Here is a 20,176-nt window from a genome sequence, read left to right as displayed (position 1 = left end):
TCAAATGTTTTTCCTACCTATCCCATGGTTTTCTTTCTTTCCCCTTAATCTTAATTCCTCATATTCAAAATGACTAATATGTAAAGATGTTAAACCTAAGTGTATATGTACAATGTTCACTAGCCTGTTGACCACTGAGGGAGGGAGGTGGGAATGGTGAGTGTAAGAAAATTATATAACTTAAATATATGCAAATGAATGATTGTTAAAAATCTTTCATAGCATAATTGGAAAAATAAATTATCAATAAAAAAGATAACTAAGCATTCAAAAGACTGGGTATTCTAACTAATACTATTATTGAAAGAAAAAATAGGGACAGCTAGGTGGCATAGTGGATAAAGCACCAGCCTTGGAGTCAGGAGTACCTGGGTTCAAATCCGGTCTCAGACACTTAATCACTTAATAATTACCTACCTGTGTGGCCTTGGGCAAGCCACTTAACCCTATTTGCCTTGCAAAAAAACTAAATAGATATATCTATATATCTATATCTATATATAGATATAATAAAGCTAAAACTCAGTAAACTAAAGTTCCTGAATGGTCTCCAAGATGCAACACATTCTTTGCTTCTAGAAACTGAGTGATATTTGATTGGAATTTTTTAACTTGTCTCCCTAATCAAAATAGAAAAATCTGACCTTTGCCGTCTATCACCAAATTCAACACTATTTGTTCATTGTACATTAACTTCTATTATGTACCTATTAATATATCATGTATCTATGTAATGTGTGCATAACTATAATTGCATACATGTGTACATATGAAAAGTATATATACATAAATGTAAATATGTGTGCATATATGTACGTACATACATATATATATATATATATATATATATATATATATATATATATAGTGGTTAGTTCTAACTTTATCCTTCAACTCTTGATAAAGCCATTTATGTGGCCCTAAAAAAAAGAATCTCTGAGCAATATTAAATGGTTTATAGAAGAGACCCAGATAATGCTTCAAAGGGCAAACATGTATACCAAAGACCAAAAAGATTCAATTTCAATTCCCAAGATAATACAATCCTGGTATGGATCAGTGAAAGCTATCAAGTCATCTTATACCAAGATAATCTTGAATCTAACAAAATTCTCAGGGGGCGGGTGGAGTCTAATTAACTTCCTTCTCTGAATCATCAGACACAGAAAGTACAAAAACTTTATCCTCCACACAAAAATATAATATGTTAAATATAGTTCTTTTATAATTTTTAAATCAAGGATTCATAAAAAAGAAATATTACTGGCAATATGCCAACAGATTGGTTATTTTTTTTCCAAACCATTTTCTCATCTTCCTATTGATTTCCATCTATAACATCCTTGGGAAAAGCTGTTTTTGCTAGACTATGTTCTGCAGTACCTAAAAGGATTTCATTGGCATGTGAAACTTAAATGCAGAAACTGCCTTAGAATGGGGAAGGCTGGTAGAGTTTCGGAATGAGGGAGATCAACAAAAAACTCAGGTAAGGCCTGAAGCTGTGGCTATCAGTAGAAAGTTATATTACAGAAATCTACAAATTTCTAGTTTTAGGCAGGAAGCCAGTGGAGGCAAAAGGTGGAAGAGAACCAGTCCAAATTCCAATAAAAAAATAAAAACAGAAGAACAACAGCTGAACAATATTTTAAAAGTCAGTACTTTCTCTAGTAATGAGGTATCTGAATCAAAATCCCATTCAGAGTCTATCAGGACACAATCGAGGAACAGAATTAACTCCACAAGGTCAAGTTCCTAAGTTTATTGGACGCACTTAAGAATTCTTCTGAGTACTAAGTTAAGATAAAAGGCAGAGAGAATTCAGACCAAAGGACCTACAATATTCCCATGTGAAAGGGAAAGTTGGGGGTTGAGACACTATTAAGGTCACAGCACAACACAGAACCAACTTCTAATGGAGCATCAGGCAAATGGGAGAAAAAAGTCATCCAAGGTCAGATCCTCAATGGTCCATAGGCAATAGGTGGGAGCAAATATTAGCTACCCCATCTAGATCATGGCAGGTGCACCAAGATCATAGGAGGGACAAGAACAAGCAACACATCATCAACATAGTCAAGAATGTCAGAGAGGACTGACCCAGATAATAAAAAACAAAATCAAAAACTGAGTTTGGAAATATGAGAAAATACATGAAAACACCAAATATCATGATTCAAGAAAGGCCCAGGAGGTAAACTCAGAGAAAAAAATGTAACCCTATAAAAACTATAAGCAGAAGTTCAGAGAGGGAAAAAAATGACTTGACCATTATAAGCAGAGTTACAGGAAGAACTGAAGTAAGGGATAATTTTTTTAAATGGAATGAGAATTTAGTAAGGAAAAAATCAGAAAGTATAAATTCCTAGGAAAAAAACAGAAGCAAATATAACTCAATCACCCCCATACAATAAAACCTATTATAACAAAGTCAAAAGTAGAAGAAAATGTCAGACATTCAGTTACCAAAAACAATGAATTTCAAAAATAGAATAAAGAAAGACAATTTAAAAATCATTGAACTTTCTGAAAATCATGATCAAACATAAACCTAGATTCCATACTTCATCAAACTACAAATGAAAATTGCCCAGATCTATTAGATATAAAGGAGACATTAAACAGAAAGAATCCATCAATCAGCCTCTTTAAAGGTGAAAATATCCAGGAAATTTTGGAGGTCAAAACCTAGAGCTTCCAAGTCAAAGAAAAATTACTCCAAGAAGATAGAAAGAATAAGTACCAAGAAACCACAGTCAGGGTCACACATAACTTGACAACAATTTCTACAAAGAAGGGAAAACCTTGGAATACAACACTTCAAAAGGAAAAGAAGATAAGCTTCACAATCAAGAGTAACTTATCCTGAAAACTTAACATTAATTCTGTAATATTCTTAATATTATGGAGACTTTGAATAATTCATGATGAAAAGAAAATTAAATAAAAGCTTTGAAATGGAAATATAGGTGTCAAGAGAATCTTCAAAAGGCAAATGTATTTGAGGAACTGTTAGGAAATAACTGATGAACAAGCGCTTATATTCTATTTAGGGTAGACAAGTGTCCCATCAAAACTTTAATATTATAAAAAGAATTTCATAAAGCAAGCATAGAATATGATGTGTTTTAGTTCTTTGGGGTTTTTATGTGGAGAAAGGGAATATATTAGAGAAAAATGAGAAAGAGAAGAATTTAATATTTTGTATAAATGGGTTGTCAGAATAAAAATATACAAAAATGGAAGAAAGGAAAAAATCAGGAAAAGGAGGACTGGATATATAGTTTAGCATAAAATATCTTAACTTAGGAGGGATACAAAGTGAGAATAAAATGGAAGGTATTGTATAAGTGAAAGAAACTATAATAAGAGAAATAAGACCTAGAAATTAGGGTTTGACCCTGATGAAAAGATGAAGGCAGAGTAGGATTGCTTTTATTTCTTCTCTCTCTCTCTCTCTCTCTCTCTCTCTCTCTCTCTCTCTCTCTCTGGGTTTCTAGGAAAGAACACTAAAGACATATAAGAGAATTTGGATTTTTTGTTATTTTTTTGTTTATAACCAATTATAGTTATAAAGGAGAATTTTTCAAACAGAAAAACAAAATCCAAAAATGTGACATTTATAAGAAGCTTACATGAAACATAGAGATTAACACTGTCAAAATAGTAGAAAAATGCATTATACTTCAGGGAAATCTTTTTTAAAAAGCATCATGGTCCAAATTAGGCAAAAATAAAAATAATCATAATTAACATCAAAGAATCTTGAATGAATCATAAATAACCCATATCGATACTACAATCAATCAACATTTATTAAGTACTAGCATTGTCATATATATAAATATATATGCATGGACACACATTTATATGTATGTATGTACATGGACATGCATGTATATGTATGTATATATGTATGTGCATATCATGATTAAAGAAAGGCCCAGGAGGTAAACTCAGAGAAAAAATGTAACCCTATAAAAATTACAAGCAGAAGTTCAGGGAGGAAAAAAAAAACTTGGCCATTAGAGCAGAGTTACATGAAGAGCTGAAGTAACGGATTTTTAAAAAATGGAATGAGAATTTAGTAAGGAAAAAAAATCACTAAGCATAGTATCAAAGTACTTGAAATAAAAATCAGTGGAATTACAGGAAAAAAATCTTTGGAAAAGGTAATGTGCTACTATCAGACCTGAACAAATCTAAAAAAACAAAAGAAAAGTAAGAAAAATACATTTTTTTTAAGTTAGATTTGATAGTTCTGTGGTGGTGACTGAATGAGAAAAGAAAGCAATATACATGTTCTCAGTAATATAGAACACCTTTAAAAGATAGGACCTAAAAACCAACCAACACACACACACACACACACACACACACACACACACACACACCATAAAACACAGACAAAAAAAATTCAACACATTCCTATCAGATCAAAATGCAATGAAAATGATTGTCAACAGAGCCTCTAAATAAACAACTCAAATAAATGGAAACTGAATAATTCCATCCTAAAGTAGTTATACGTCAAAAATGCAGATCATAGACACAGTAGATAATTGCATTAAATTACCAAAATAAAACCATATGGAAATTTTTGAGATAGAGCCAGAGCAGAGCTTAGGGAAATTTTTATATTTCTAAGCATTTTTATCAACATTGGAAAGCCACAAAACATCTAAATATAAAATAGGAACACTGAAAATCAGAAAATGAAACAAAAAAATCTTTTAAAATAATAATAAAAGCAGAAACTTGTTTTGAAAAAACTAACAATATAGATAAACTTATATAATCATAAAACGAACATATAATAAAAATAAAAAGATTAAAAGAATTAAAACAGTAAATTAAGTAAATTATTTGAATGGGTTTTTACCATTTATATTCCAATTATTTATGTTTTAAATGAAATAACCTGGAAAATTATTACATACTTTGGTAAAAATAAGAAATAGAAAATTTTAATAACTTAATCTAAGAAAAAGAACCTGAATAAGCCATAAATAACTCCAAATATATATATATATATATATATATATATATATATAAAGATATATATATATATATATGTGAAGTCAATCAAGGAAATTCAATTTTATATAAATTATTTACAGAATATGGAAATTGCATTATTCAACATGTTCCATAAAACAAATAAGGTCCTGAAACCTAAATTGAGGGGAAAAAATAAGAAAAATAAACCTATAGACAAATATTTTGAATGAATATTGGCTAAAATTTAGCAAAGACCTCAACATCAACCTATTGAAAAGATTATGTATTCAAACCTATTCAAATTTACACTAGAAATGCAATTATGGTTCAAGATTAAGAATACTAAAAACATTATGGAAAATAATAACAACAACAAAACCTCAAAGGCGTCTATCAAAAGATGCAAAAAAACTGCTGACCAAATATTATATCCTTGTTTATTTAAAAAAGAAAACAAAAGTTGTGACAATTTATTAAATCTAAAATCAAGCAATAATGGGGGAAACATAGAGGGCCTTTCCAATAAAATCAGGGGTAAAGTAAGGATCATCATAGTCAATACTATGGTTTGATATAGTACATATCCCTACATCTTGATAAAATCCTCAAAAAAAGCAACAAAAGTTAAGCAAGATGATAAGGGAATAAACATGAATAAAGAAGAAACACAAGTACCACTGTTTGGAAATGATATGATAATTCACTTAGCTCAGCCTAGAAAATCAACTGAAAATAGAATTTAAAATTTCATTAACATATCAGGACATAGAATAAATTCACAAATATCATTGACCTTTCTATTCATTACCATTCAAAAACCTAACAGAAAATGACAGAAAAGATTTCATTCAAAAGTATTGAATAGGGGTGGCTAGGTGCCGCAGTGGATAGAGCAACGGCCCTGGAGTCAGGAATACCTGAGTTCAAATCCGGCCTCAGACACTTAATAATTACCTAGCTGTGTGGCCTTGGGCAAGTCACTTAACCCCATTGCCTTGCAAAAACCTAAAAAAAACCTACTGAATATATAAAAACATATATATTATATGCATAGATATATCTAAAATAAACAGAAATCTGTTTACCAAGGAATTGTAGGAATACAATTATAAACCACTTTTAAAGAAATAAGATAAATAATTGAATAGGAATCAATTATTCATGATTTGGCAATGCTATCATAATAAAATAAAAATATTAACTAAATTAATTTGTAGATTTATTCAGTGCAATTGATTGGGCAAAGAATCATTTTATAGAAATAGATTAAATTATAATAAAATTCATCTGAAATAGCAAAAAGTAAAAAATTTCAAGAGAAATAATGAAAAAAGAAGTAAAAGGAGAGTCCTGGAATAGCAGATCTCAAATGATACTATAAAGCAGTAATTATCATAATTATTTTTACTAGTTAAAAAGAAATATATTAGTTAAGCAAGAGAAAATAATCACATACCCAAGATCCAAACTCAGTAGCAGAAAAATGATACAATGATACAAATGATACAAATACAATGATACCAACAATTGAGGTTAGGACAAACTATTTGACCAAAAACTATGGAAAATTTAGAACACATTCTTACACAAATTAAATATAGATCAACAGCTCTTGCCATATAGCACAATAATCAATATGATCTAAGTAGAAAAATTACATCATAAACAAATTAGAGGAGACTAGAAAAATATCTTTCATAATTATAGAAATTTTTCAATACTTAAAATTAAAACTATTTTAAAGGAACAAAATGTAGTTAGAATTACAAGGGGAAAAGTTTATTGGAGGAAAGTTACAGTGAATTTCACTCATAATAATCTAATATTCAGGTTACGAATTTATAAGGGAAAACAGTTTTTCCCTAAAAGATAATTGATCAAATTACATAAGCAGTTTTCGAGACAAAAAAACCCTAAGATATCAACAGCCATATGGGAAAAATAAATCCTCCAGTTTATTAATAAGAGAAAAACCATGAACTCAGATTGCAGTTTGATATATACACAAACAGATTTATGTATAATTAACATATTCCATGGGACAATATTTGTCTTGATTATTTATCTCTAAAACAGAAATCCCTTTACCAAGGAATCATATAAATATAATTTCAAACCACTTTTAAAGAAATAAAGAAGACTTAAATAATTGGGTAGGAATCAATTGGTCATGATTTAAGAATTCTATCATACTATAAACATGTTTTCCTTGCTTTCTCAATGGGTGAGTAGAAGGGGAGATTGTATAAGAGAAGCAGACATTTGTTAAGAAATCAAATAAAATTTAATTTTAAAAATAATAAATCAACTAAGATGTTTCATCTCACATTCATTGAATGGTCAAAGAAAACAAATAAAATACTAATTGTACATTGATGGAGCTATAAATTGGGTCAACTGTTATGAAAAGTAATTTAGGTATTATACTAAAGTCACTAAACTGTACTGTATGTATCATCCGAGACTATAATATTACTAATAAGTATATATTTCTCCTAATCAAGTAATAAAGAGGAAATAAAAATAAGAGAAAAAAGGACCCATGTCTACAAAAATATTCATAACAGCACTCGTAATGAATAGCTGAAAATGATTGTGCCATTAAAAACACAAATAAATTCAAAGAAACTTGGGAAGTTTTGCATGAATTAATGTGACATAAAGTCAACAGAACGAAGAAAAATATTTCCACAAAGACCATAGTATTGCAAAGGAAAATGACTCTGAAAGAATTACAAACTGATAAATCAATGACCACCAGTCATCCCAAAAGATTTAGCTGAAGGATACCGCCCACCTGTGGTTGGAGAAGTAATGGACCATAGATGCAAACTGAGACATGCATTTCCAACCGAAATCATTACAACAAAAACCATGTTTGCTCAGTAACAATTCTCTTACAAATAAGACTGGAGGGTGGGAGTGGAAAGGAAGAATAATTGGTAGGAAAAAAGAAAAAGAAGGAAATGGCATTTTTAAAAGAAGTTCAAAACATAATGGAAATTAAGAGGACATTGGTTAAATATATATCTGAAAAAGGAATAAATTGTATTAGATTGATTATTTCACACAGAATTTCTATTTCTGGTCTTTTATGTATGAACATGTTCTCAAGTCTGATGATTTTCTAGCTCACTTTTTTTAAGTTTTTCTATACTAAGCATAATTTACATAATTTTCCTTTTTGTTCATCTTTGGATCCACTAAACATTCTTAGATCAATTGGCAAAATAGAGACATCTTGACAATACAAACCCAAGTACCAAGGAATTTGAACCTATTGCTTTCCATATTATCAAGCAGAAATGCAGTTTTGCAGTGAATTTAAATGGTCAAAAAACTCAGGCTTGCTTATTTCCCTTTCCTTTTCTTTTCCTTTCCTCCCCTCCCTCAAATCTAATTTATAAATCTTACCAGAGAAAGCAACTGATAGCTACCCCTTCAATTTAGGAAAATTACAATCAGTGTACTTTAAGTAATCTTGACAATGAGTATGGTACAGAATAAGGAAGTTTCTAAAGAAGCTAGGACTCAAACCATTTAAGAGTTCCTATGTGAAGTTAAAGTAATAATAATAATGTTTGTCCTTCATTCTCAAAAGAAGACTGTGACATCAGGGAAGGTGATGCTATGACAAGCACATGGACTGGATTTTAGTGGGGGGGGGGCGTGCTATGTTAAGCCACCAACCTTACTTTCTCCTCCAGAGCCATCTGGATCCAGTGGCCAGATATGAATCAGGATGACTGGAAATAGCACTGAATGTGAGAGAATCAGGGTTAAGTGATTTGCAAGGTCACATAGCTAGTAAGTATTTGAGGCTGGATTTTAACTAAGGTCTTCCTTATTTGAGGGATAGCATGGTACCCACTGCACATCTAGTGCCCCAAACTAAAGATAAACTATATTTCACTGCTCAGTTGGACTTGAACATTAAAATCTATCACAGTTCCCAACTCTGAATTTGTGCATTTTTTTTTAATTTGTTCCTATGAAAATATCACTAGAGAAGGACAGGGTAATGTTCCTACTCAAGGGGTGACATTTGCCTTTGAAAATGGATCTGCCCAGTATGTTGTTCACAGACTCCAAGTTTTATATATCAAAACAAGCAAAGGAACCCTTATTTGCCCAAGGGGAAACTAACTTGATTGCCCAAGATAATCAGGAATGGAAAACCTTGTTCTTAATGAGTTCCATACACACACACACACACACACACACACACACACACAATTTCTAAATTCTTTTCTTGTTTCCTACCTCCTCCCATATAAACACACATTGATGCATAATTATCTATCATGAAATAACTTAAAACATTCCATTATCAGCTTCCTTTAGCCTTAGATATTTTAGATGCATAAGTTTTATTCTTCTTCTTCCCAATGATGCTAGAATGAACAAGTGTCCCTCTTCTACAAGGTTCATATCCTCAGTTGATTCTGCTCAATCTCATTCAAGCATATGGGGTAAAGAGAGAGACAGTCTTATCACTCTGTACCAGCCTTTATACCAATCTTATTATGGAAAATACTTCCCACTGTCATAGTTGCAGATGTCATTCAGTGGTGCCATAGGAGCCATTCAGTACAGTAAAGATGAAATTATCTCACATTATCGACCAGAATCCTATTAATTGATATTTAACCTCATCTTCATAAAGATGACTGAGTCTTTCAAGATCCTGAAGTTCAAAGAATCAAAGCTACACTAATATTCAGAATCACAATTAGAGGTTGTTATCTATATTGATGAAATCCCAAACCAGTCCCTATCCGGTTAACACTTCAGTGCTCATCTACAATGAACTTTTTTTTTTGTTTGTAAGTATTGTTATATAAGAAGCACATAAATGAAGTGAATTAAAGCATCTATGTACACAGAAATCACAGAATGTTTGAGATAGAAAGGCCTTAAAGATGAGATGACTCAATGTCCTCACTTTATAAATCCAGAACTTAAGTACTAGTGATGGGAAAATGGTTGAATATATAATTGGACTCTGGATAGTCAATCTCAAAAAGCAAGAAGGGAAAAAAATTCCAAATATCTCATTTCATTCTTAACTAAAATGTACCTTTTTATCACCTGAAACTTTTTTCAAGTGCTTCCACAAGTGTATTAGTCTTTAACTTCATGGGTATAGGCTGGCACTTTGGGGATTATATTAGAATTTCTAGCAGTAAGGTGCAGTTTTAGAATGAATGGTGCTATAATTCTAAAGCTATTTTTGTTCTTAAGTATTTTATTGCCAATGTATCTAATCCTGATTTAGACTTTAAAATTTTTTGAATGGAAAAGAAAGATGGATAATCTTGATGCTACATATAAAAAGGGTTTAAGATAAGCTACTCTGGGGAATTGGGAGACAAGAGCAGATAAATGTTAAGTATTTCTATCTCTTAAACACCTATTCATTATTTAAAGTTTGAAACTAAGAAAGTAAACGTGACACAGCTTTCCAGATTTTTAAACAGACAGGTTCTGCCATTCATATTCAGATTTGGGGTTTTAAAAAGAAGTTGAAGGAGAAGCAGGGAACCTGGAGAAAATATAAAGCATGGAGTTCTTGCTATATTAAGTGCACAGCCTTAGAAGGTAAGAGTCAAGGAGGAAAAGAAAACATTTAACATTGTGCCACTTTGCTGATAGGTCAAATCATCCAAACAATTAGTGTATTTTCATGTAGCCTGTAATTCTAAAACATACCAAAACCTCTAATTCCATATAAGTGAATTTATAAACAAAGGAACTATCAAGATTTCCCTTCCCCCCCCCAACTGTTCCTTGTATTATAAAGGGTATGGACTGCTATCCTTAGTAGGTTGAATTTGTAAGCCATGAACCATAAAAACTGTCTTTCTAATGTGACCAAGTAAATGTGAGCAGCTTAATTACAGCATATAGGTAACCAATAAGTTACATGGGAGGTGGAAGAGGACAGGAATACCTAGTGAATTGTGGTCCTTCCATGAAACAAATAAGGCTGATTTTACTACAGGTAACAAAAAGAAACAATTCTTCTATAATTTTTTACATAAAAGTATAATTTTATTTTAATAAGAAATATTGTAATAAAGAGCAAGATTTAAAGAACTATAACATATAGGTACAAGTTATATATCTTCCTAGTGTAACTTTAATTTTTATCAATTACTACTTAAACAATGGCTGTCTTTACACACTCATCATCCACAGTGTATCTAGCTAGCTTACAAGGTTTGCAATCTCCAAGTGCCTGTCTTCTAAAACTAAAGCAGAATTTACCCCCTTGATTGGGACACGAATATTTACATATTCAAATTCCCCCTTGCAGAGAGTTCTCAATGGTATAAAAGTTATTTTGGATGAGATTATATTAAATTTATCATTAAAATAGCTCCTATTTCTCCTAGAGATCAACTAGGTCTTTAGCCTTAAGAGAGACATTCAAAAACATAATTTAAAATGCTAGATGTATATATCCACTAGGTACTTTTTTTTCTTTTTAGTTTTTTTTTACAAGGCAATGGGGTTAAGTGGCTTGTGCAAGGCCACACAGCTAGGTAAGTGTCTGAGGTCAAATTTGAACTCAAGTATTCCTGACTCCAGGGCTGGTGCTGTGTCCACTGCACCACCTAGCAGCCCCTACACCAGGTGCTTTTCTAAAAAGTACATACATGGTTTTATCATAAGAGAATAGGGTGATGTAGTCTTAATTAGAGTTCTTAATTCAAACAAATTGTATTATTCTGCTTTATTTGGACCTTCACAGGGGAGAGAAAAGTCTGATGATCTATGGAAAAGTAAACCATCAGGGATGTTTTATTAGACAATCAGTCTAAATAATTCCTTAAAAAGAAAAAGTTATGACTTTTTAAAAAGTTCAAATAGGGGAAGATTGGGAAATAATCACTATTCCATTCCATGAAAACAAGCAAAATGATAATATCTGCTAGCAGAATTTTGTTCTTCAAATTACAAAGGATAACTGAGTAAAACCCTACTGAATATAGAACAGTCCACTAGAAAAATATATTCTACTTTTTATAAGCCATTATCTCCATCGATGATCAAAGATATTTCTTCACAGGTCAGTCTCTCTCTCTGTTCTCTCAAACCTATGTTATAATTGTTACTTTAAGTTTTAGATGTGAAACTTTGCTTTATTGCTTTTCTTAGTTTTATTTTATTGTTTAGTTTAATGTTTTGTGGGAGAAGGTTCTGGACCCATAAGATAATCAGTGTGGGAAACTTATTAAAGCAACTCCCCTACAAAACAGATAGAAATGGTCAGAAATTTCTCAACTTATAACAGAAGTTCTTATTTGTTTTTTAGATTTTTGCAAGGCAAATGGGGTTAAGTGGTTTGCCCAAGGCCACACAGCTATGTAATTATTAAGTGTCTGAGGCTACATTTGAACTCAGCTACTCCTGACTCCAGGGCCGGTGCGCTATCCACTGCACCACCTAGCCGCCCCAGTTCTTATTATTTCTATGTATGTATGTATGATGAAACTTTTTTGTAGTTGGGTGAAACTTATGGATCCCCTCTCAGAACAATGTTTTAAAATGAATAAAGAAAATACATAGATTAAAAAGGCTAATTACATGGAAATAAAGTTAACAAAATATTTTTTTAAAAAACAAGATAACAGAACCCTTGAAATCTACACACAGACTCCCCCAAATCAATATGTATGCTCTTAGAATTTCTTGGAGCACTGGACCAAGACTTGTCCAGAGACACATTGGTATTATATATAAAAGGAAAAAATCAACTCTGTCTACCAACCCATATTGTCATTAATTAGATCAATATCATTATCCCTTTTTGGCAGGAAAGAAAACTGAGACTAAGAGAGATTAAGTACCTTGTCCAAGGTTGTACAACTAGTACATCTGAGCTGGAATTTGAGTCCTAGTTTTTTGACCCTTAAGCATATATCATTATATTATATTACTCTATAATAATGCTTCTTAATTATCAACAATACTGTTAGATGGGATGGAGTAATGAGGGAAAAATTTTTGTCCACTCCAAATAAAGCCAATGGAAGTTAATTGTGAGTAAGACACAAACAATACAAATAATAAAAATTACTTCAAGTTTTACAGACCAAAGCAATGATTTCCAACTTCTTTGAAGTTAGGCCAGTCTTAAAGTTTGATTTTGTGATATTACTTCCTTAATTCTCCCACCCCACCCTTGCACACTCATTGTAAGCATTTTTAAAATAAGGTTAATTTTTATTATTTTACAGCATCTTTGAGGCAATTGTAGATAACCTAGAATACTGAAGAAATAAGACTGGAAATCATTGCTCTCACCAGTATGCACTTATATCTCTCTAGAGTCAAAAAATATCAATCACCAACTATTTTAAAAGGAAGTAGCTCATTTCTTTTTTCATCAAATCCTCTGAAAGATCACAAAATCTAATAAATACTGAATCAGTGTCCAGATATGTTGCATCCCAGGACAACTACTCCAGGCTGTAATGGGTTTCTAAGAGGTTTTTGTACTTGCAGTCCATTGGGCCACTTGTGAGAATGACACTCCAAGATGTAACTATATATGTCCAACAACCTACACTCTTAAGACTATCAGGTAAAAAAACATTAGTTAATTCTTCTCCATTATGATAGATTCTGAATAGATTATTTCAGATTTTTTCTAATGCTGTACAAACAGAATAGGCCAACATTACCAACAATTTGTTCATTGATTAATGTATGGATGAAATCAGAGATTTATTTTTTTCTTGATGCTAATGTAATAAACCTTTTTTAACATCAAATAACAAACTCTCTATAGTATCTTTCACACAAAAAATGCAGTCCCATTGAAATATCAAATGGCCAGCAGAGTATGACATCATTAACATGAAAAATAAGAATTCTGTGGTATTATGCTTAGGTACTAACAACTTTAACTAACTCATGTCCAACTCTAATAATCTGCTAGAGTCTTTTAAAATCCAAATAAGGATAAAGATGTCCCTTTTTTTTTTCCTCTAACCCAGAAAATTCTTGACCAGAGGCCAAGAAAAAGTATAATATAGTACTGCCACTTTGGTGGGTCCATTAGGACAGAAGATGGAAAAATAATGCTTCTTGGATTTTTGCTTGTAGTGGGGGAAAATGCAAAGGGATTATTCCTGTCTACCTTTAAAAGGACTTTGTCCATTTACAAACTAGTTTTCTTTTCACCAAACAGGACCTGAAGTCTTCTGTAGGTCTTCCACTAAGTCTTGTACATGTGAGTACTGGTATCAAAGGAATTATGTAGAGCGGCTAAGAAAATTAAACACCTCAGAACTCACAGCTTCTTTTCTGATTCAAAAACAATATCTAATGATGCATTAATGTTCACAAGTTGATTTGTGAACATTTTCTCCATAGTTTCCCATTTCTTTATACACTGTCTACTCTTATATACTAGAATTGATCATAGCATGTATTTTTAAAAACAAATACAAAACAAAGGAATGTACATAAATGAGATCTAACATAGGAATGCTGATTTTATGCAAACTGTGTATAATCTTATAGCAAAGTTGGAAGAATCATTGATCTGAATAGTTTCTGCTTATGACATATTATGGTTCCCCAAAAAAAACTTGAAAACATAGCAACTGTATTTTTCACAGGGAAAAAAAGACAGGAATTTTTATCTGGGTAAAAAGTCTTCCATCTTGCACCCCCAACCTCCTAGGATACATCATCATCTGTTTCCATTTCTTTAAGAGTTGCAATAATCATAGTGAACGATGACTACAAAATAAAAAGAAACCAGACAAAATGTTTCATTGTAGAGCAAGTCAATTTTGAAATTAAGGATGTTCTCAAAATTACCTACATCTAAATTCCTATACCTATGCCCAGGTTAGAAAACCACTGACAGCTTTCAATCTGGTTTCAGATCTTCAGTACCTGAAGTCTCCTTTAGTTTGATGTCTAACACAGCTAAGATATTTAACCCTAGTTATGGAATCCTTCCTCATCACACTCATAGAAAAAGGTTCTCACTTCAGCAAGCCTGGACCTTGGGAAGCCTCTGGGCCTTAATTAACATCAACTCATTTCAGTGACTCAGAACTACAGGGCTGAATTAGGATCAAATGAGAGATAATTCAACTAATAGAACTTGTATGGGTTTCATGGACTAAAAGGGGGGGAAGGGGGAAAACACAATTCTGTCAAGTCCAATGGAACATAAATGTCAAAAAGAGAAAAGGGCAAATAAACATTTTGAAAAGAAAAATCTCACTCAAGGTAGTCTAGAATTTTCTTTAAAAACATAGATACAGATAGAGCTTATTTGGGTTGAGAACCTGTACAAACCTTACAAAGCATATCATATTTGGAGCAAGAAACTGGGCTATGTGCAGACTCATATCATTTTGAAACCCAGGAGCATAGTATAGAATACAGTGTGGAATCCAATAGAGGAAAGGAGAGAGAGAGGGAGGGGGGAGAGAGAGAGAGAGAGAGAGAGAGAGAGAGAGAGAGAGAGAGAGAGAGAGAGAGAGAGAGAGAGAGAGAAGGAAAGGGGAGACAGGGGGGAGAGAGAAATACCCAGAATTAGGGAGAGAAGAGAGAGAAGAAAATAGGGGAAAATGAGACACAGAAATAGAAAAAATAGAGAGGGGGAATATATATATATATATATATATATATATATATATATATATATATATATATGAGAGAAAGAGAGAGAGAGAATCAATAAATCTCTGGAAACAAATACACTGATGGATGTGAACCCATTTGAAAAGCCGCCAGGTTAAGATGGTTTTGCTCTAGGTTTCAGGATATTACCCATGTTAGCAAAAGAAAAGGTATATTAAAACACACACACACACACACACACACACACACACACACACACACGCAAACACACATACTGCCCACACTCCCACAAACAAAAGGCAAGAGAAATAATGGGGGGAAAGGGGGGGAAAAGAGGAAAGGGAGTGAGGGGGCACGCAGGGAAAGGAACATTGGTGAGAATAGAATTAGAGAGGAGGAAAAACCCGGAGAAAAAAGGGAAGAGAAAAATGAGACTGAGGATAAGGGAAGAGAGAGCCAAGAGAGGAAGGGGAACGTGAGAAATGAGACTGGAAAGAAAGAAAGAAAAGAGAAACAAGGGGGAAAGGGGAGATGAGAAGCGGAATGGGGAGGGGAGACGAGATAAAGAAGATGGGAAAGAGAAGGCTAAGAGGCAGCGGATGGGGAAGAGGATGGAGAAGGAAATGGGGTGCCTAGGTCGGGGGGAGGAGATGGAGAGGGGGTGAGGTGGGAGGGCAAGCTGTGATCTCTGGCACTTTGAGGCAGCCGCCCCGGGTCCCAAGCCGGGGGTCCAAAGCCCCAGCGGAGCGCCCCAGGGCCAGCCTGTCTCCGAGCCTGGCCCGAGGGCCCTGGAGCAGCCTGGCAGCCGTCGGGGTCCTCGCCGCGCACCTCGAGCCCCGCGCCCTCGGATGGCATCTCCAAAGTGGCCCCCCGGGCCGCCGCCCCCCGCCCTCTCCGCCACTCCCCCCAGCCGCTCCTTCCCCCCGACTTCTCCCCGCCGCCCCATCACTTGCCTCAGTTCACGAGCACAAAAAAAAAAAAAAAGAGCAGGGGAAGGGGGAGCAGAAAGGGGCGGGGGTGGATGAAAAATTTTTTGGATCCTAAAAAGGGGGGGGCAATGGGGCGCAGTCTGGGATAGAGCTGCGGCGGCCGAGACCCGGGACCAGCGGCGTGGTTCCGGCCCGGGGGGGAGGGGGCCGCAGGTAAATCTCTCTAAAGGGAACTTTGGAGACTACAAAGTGATGGGAAAGGGCCCGGGGCGGAGGGGGGGTCGGGGGAGGAGGATCCGGTGGTACCTGTCAGATGGCATCCTGAGCAGGGGCGCCCGCCCGGTGCAAATCCTCAGGTTTGCGCTCTGGAGCTCACTTGAGCAGGTTACTATGGAAATCGTCTTAAGGAGGAGGGGAAAATCCAAGGCACATCCTTGCAAGCCAGAAGGAAAAGCCGAGCGGAGGCGCAGCTTGCGGGAGCTGCCTGGGGGACCGCTCTCTCCTCTGCTCCCTCTGTCTGTCTGTCTTTCCTGCCGCCGCCTCCCTCTCCCCTTTCTCCTCCTCCCCGGAGGACTCCGCGGGGCGAGCAGATCTGCTCCTTGGTGCCAGCGCCCGGAAGGGAAAGGACAGGCTCTCTCTCTCTCTCTCTCTCTCTCTCTCTCTCTCTCTCTCTCTCTCTCTCTCTCCCCAGCCCGAGCCCAGTCCTCGGCTGCGAGGGGCGCTGTTTCCCAGCCGCACAGCTGGAATTTAAAGAGACAGACGCGTTAGGACCAGGCAGGTCCCCCCCGGCCGGAGAGGGGTGCCAAGTCGTTGGCCCACCTTGCCTCAGAGGCGGCTGCTGGTGAAAATGACTTTCCTTCGCTCAAAGTTTCCTAGAGGGCTCATAGAATGAGCAGATCCCACCAGAGAAGCCATCTCCTTTTGCAGGATGAAGGAAAATTGAAGAAACAACATTGGTCCCTGACTTAGAGAAGGGGGTAAAAAAGGCAAGCAACGCTCAGTAGGCTCAACAAGTCAAAACACTCTGCTTAGGGTTCTGAGGCGCAGACGTTTTCGTTCAGGAGAGGCAAACTGGGTCCACCCTCTCATCTCATAATGGGTTCCAAGGAAGGAGAGAGCTGGGAAAATAAATTTATCTCTATAGATACAGGGTAAATCATTGATTCTGTTTTCCCCTCTAACTCACCGAAGCAGTCTTCATTTCTTTAAGGCCCAAGTTCTAATGAGTAAACATTTGCCTGGTGAGAGGAGGGGGTAGGGGTAGGGGAATTGGAAAAATATGCATTAAGAAATCATTTCATTTTTTCCCCTGGCTTACTGAAGCAAGCTTCATTTCTTAAGGGCTCAAATCCAAGTGAGCAGAAATAAGGTACACTGAGCTTCTTCCCTCACTGTCTCCAACCTACCCTCACCTTTTCAATATAAATACACAAAGCTGTGTTATATCTTTTCCTCCTCCAAAAGATTAAAAACTTAGCCAGGCTCTTCCTGCCCCTTCCTCTTTCTACAAATCAAGATCCATTTTCAAAGCCCAGTTGTCTCATTGCTGAATGGAACTAAACTAGGGTTAAAGAATGGTTCTTCAGCACTTATTAGTCAAACAGAATGAGTTGGATCAGCTTTTTTTTTTTTTATCTGATGTGACTCCCACAAGTCCCCATATGTATTTGGGGACTTGGTGAAAAGTCTGATATCCCTCCCACACTGTCCCTCTGACTCACACACTTCCTAGGGTCCTTTTCATTTTTCTGTAGAATTAGGTTTTTTTTTTACCTTTTTCTTTCTCTGACCCATTGCAAGGGATGGAAAACTTCCAGGGACTAATAGTTAAGGAAAAGTACGTCCAGCTTGATCTGGAACCCCACTGACTATCCCAAAGGCAAGATAGAAGTTTTATACTGCCTCAGTTTGATAAGATCTTCCTCCTTGAGTTTTAGTGACTCCCTAAGAAGTTGAAAGGGATAAATATCTGTTACGTGTTCTTGCTGTTTCCCTCTTTGTATTTTTCCCCTCTGCTTTTCCTTCTCACTGTCTCTATCTCTGTTTTTTTTTTCCCTTACATACGCACTCACACACACTCCCTTTGAAACTATAACTTCTCTTTGGAAGAAGCTGGGATGGCATGCTCAGGAAGGTATAGGAAGAAATAATTTCAAGTAACTAGAACAGCATATTCTAGAACTTTGGAAATCAGCAAAAATTGCAAATCAAGTTGATTTATCATTGATTTATTGTTTTGTTGATTGTCTAAACTTGAGAAAGTGATAGAGATTACGCTAATAATGCAAATTAAGTTTAAAATTGTGTCTTGAACAAACCTTCCCCCCATTTGTTGAATGTCAGTACACTCCTGACTTTACAGTAGCTTTCACATAGAATCAATGAATTTCAGGTTTGGAGAACCATCTAATGATTTTTTCCTTGTATTATGGATCCTTTTTCAATGTGGAGAACCTTATGGACTCCTTCGAGAATGTTTTTAAATGTATCAAGCGAAATATATGTGATTATAAAGGAAACCAAAGATACTAAAATACAATTCTTGTCCCATTGGAGAAACTGATATTTATAAAGGAAAATGGCTAGCTTAATCATCACTTTCTGCAGCAGGTCTTCCTGGTCCACCCACCCTCCCCCCATCCCTTCTTCTCAGCCTCACTTTATATTCAGCTTATATATATCTTGTACATATATATATATATATATATATATATATATATATATATATATATAAAACCTTATATGGAAAGGCTGCTTCTGCTCTGAAATTATAGGCTCCCTGAGGGTAGGGACCCTTTTTTGTTTCCTCTATATATCTCTTGTGAAAGCCAAATAGTTAGTTATCAGGGAATCTATTGACTGATAGATTATTTGCCCCAAAGTCATACAATCAGCAATTGGCAAGTAGGGGGCTCAATAATTCTTTTTTCTGGAATTGATGTTTGTATCCTCAGAGCTATTCATACTCTTTACCCAAACTTCTCAAGGTACACATGGTAGAAGAAAACAGAATGGAATCTTATACTTCTTTGGGTCTCCCGGTATCTAGAGTCATGCCTTACACAAGATAGGTAGCTGTAAATCATGCTAATAATGAATTCATTAAATACCTACTTTGTGTGGTGGACATTGTGCTAAAATGAGTGTAACAATACATGATAAGACAAACATACATGTTTATCCTCAGTCATTGCCTAAATGGTTCCTGTTTATACAAGAAAAACTTCCTTAGCAATTGAACTATGCATGTGAAGCACTTTGCAAACATTGATAGACACTGTGCATTGAAAATGAACAGAAAAAGAAAGGGAGCAAGAGGGAGAGATCTGCTTGCCTATTGGTTAGAAAAGGAGATTCTGTAAAGTTTAAAATAAAGCACTATGCAAAAATCTCAGGTAGAAGAATTTCATATTATATGGCATTTCTTTGACCTCCCCCAAAATACGTGAATACATGATAAAGGATACATAGCTTAAGTGAAGTTTGAGGCTGTTCAAATGGAATTCATTTCCAAGATATTTAAGGCAGTTGAGAATAATGAGCCAATTCCCAACAAATTAATATTTTTTATCTTTAATATTTTATTTTTTATTTTTCCAACCACATAAAATTAAAGTCAACATTCATACATT

At 34.9% G+C, this 20,176-nt stretch overlaps 1 protein-coding gene across 1 annotated transcript in view; it reads right to left on the bottom strand.

Moving 5' to 3' along the window:
- NAV3 (neuron navigator 3) overlaps positions 1-17,134 on the bottom strand; it is a 1,126,484-nt gene extending 1,109,350 nt beyond the window's left edge. Inside the window, exon 1 of the mRNA XM_074226484.1 lies at positions 16,851-17,134. The gene's annotated coding sequence lies outside the window, so the exon portion shown is untranslated. The remainder of the gene's footprint in view (positions 1-16,850) is intronic.
- Positions 17,135-20,176: the final 3,042 nt, after the last annotated feature.

Source organism: Macrotis lagotis, chromosome 2 (genome assembly GCF_037893015.1).
Source record: "Macrotis lagotis isolate mMagLag1 chromosome 2, bilby.v1.9.chrom.fasta, whole genome shotgun sequence".
Lineage (NCBI taxonomy): Eukaryota > Metazoa > Chordata > Mammalia > Peramelemorphia > Peramelidae > Macrotis > Macrotis lagotis.
This window is presented reverse-complemented; position numbering and strand designations above follow the sequence as displayed.